The following is a 1991-nucleotide window of genomic DNA, read 5'->3' on the forward strand; positions in this document are numbered from 1 at the left end:
AAGCAAAACTACTTCAAGATTTCATGTTATACCGATGTGAATGGCTAAGATCAATAACACAAGTGGCAGCTCATGCTGGTGAGGATGGAGAGCAAGGAGAGCAGTTCTCCATTGCTGGTGTTGGTAGAAACTTGCCATCCACTATGGAAATCAATAGAGCTGTTTCTCAGAAAACTGGGAATCAATCTACTTCAAGACCCATCTTGAGGATATATACCCAAAGGACAATCCTACCACAAGGACACATGGCTCAACTATGTTCATAGTGGCTTTACTCATAATAGCCAGAAATAGAAATAACCTAGATGTCCCTCAGCTGAAGAATGAATAAATAAAACGTGGAAAATGTGGGGTTTTTACACAATCACATATTATTCCACATGGTTTTTTTTTTATGGCATCTTGAAATTTGCAGGCAAAAGAATGTAATAGAAAAAATCATCTTGAGTGAGGTAACCCAGAAAGACAAACAAGGTATGCACTGGATTATAAGTAGATATTATCTGTTAAATGAAGGATAAGCATGCTACAATCCACAGACCATGTGAGGCTAAGTAATAAGGAAGACTCTAGGGGGAAGACCTGGATCTCTCTGAGAAGGAGAAATAGATTTTTGCAGGTGGACTGGGGACAGGTGGAGATGAGAATAGGAGGGATCACGTGCAGTGGAAGAGGAATGAGAGGAGAGTGTGGGGGAGACAACTGAGACAACGGGAAATGGAAGGCATTTGGGGGACAGTGTGGAAACCTAATGCTATGGAATCTCCCTGGAGTGAGCCTAGCAAGGACTCCTAGTAATGGAGAATACAGAGCCTGAACCGTCCATCTTATGTAACCAGACAAGGCTTTCAGTGGTGTGATTCGGACACCAACCCAGGAGCAAAAACTTCAATCTTTCTTGCCTGCAAGATGTGTAGGGGTAATGATGGTTCAGAACTTGTGGGAGTGGCCAACCAATGACTGGTGCAATTTGAGGCTCACGCCACAAGGGGGAGACCACGCCCAATGCTGCCTGGGTGGCTAGAAATGGAAGGCTGAAGAGTCCAGAGACCTAGGGTGGAACCAAAAACGTCTGGAGGGGGCAGGGGAATCAATGACGTACTTAATGTTGTCCTGCTATACTCAAGGAAGCTGCATCAAGCAGCTGTTGACAACAGATGTAGAACCCACAACCAAAAGTAAGGCAAAGAAAGAGCCCAGGTTGGAGGTCTCCACTCGATTTGTCCCCATTGAGAGCTTGAGAACTTTCCTGTGAAAAAGAGGAGGAGGAGAAATGTGGGAGCCAGAGGGGTAGAGGATTCCAGGAGAACAAAGGCCACAGAATCAACTAAGTAGGTCTTATAAGACTCAAGAGACTGAAGAAACACTCACTGAGCCTGTAGTGGTTGGTCCTCTGCATATATGTTATTACTGGCTTGCTAGGCTTTTTCCCCTCAGGGGGTAGGGAAGCACCTAACAATGGGTGTTGTGGTATCAATCCCTCTTGCTTACATTTGAGACCCCTTTCCTCCTATTAGGTTATCTCCTCTAGCCTTGATGTAAGGGTTTGTGCCTAGTCTCATTTTATCTTGTGCTAAATTCAGTTGATGTCCCTAGGAGGCCTGTTCTTTTCTGGGGGAAACTGGAGTGGAAGGGGGTGGGTCAGAGGTTAATGTGGGGGACTGGAAAGAGTGGAGGAAGGGGAAGCTGTGGTTGGGATGTATGAGAGAAGAATTAATAAAAACTTAAACTTTAAAAGAAAAGAAAGAAGAAAGAATAGAAAACTAAGACTGCATCCGTCCCTCCAAAATGTAGGACTTATTTGAGAGAGCATATCTCCACTGAGAGAGCAACCAGGTAAAACATCTGATAAAGGCTGAGATTAGTTCTTTAAACTCTCCTAACCCATAATTAAGGAAAATAGGGAAGATTTCGGAGCCAAGGGCACTCATTATGATGACTGCTTAGAGAAGGAATGCAAAACGATCCAACAGGTTAGCCCTGCCTCCACA

Source organism: Grammomys surdaster, unplaced genomic scaffold (genome assembly GCF_004785775.1).
Source record: "Grammomys surdaster isolate TR1022 unplaced genomic scaffold, NIH_TR_1.0 373, whole genome shotgun sequence".
In the NCBI taxonomy this organism is placed as follows: domain Eukaryota; kingdom Metazoa; phylum Chordata; class Mammalia; order Rodentia; family Muridae; genus Grammomys; species Grammomys surdaster.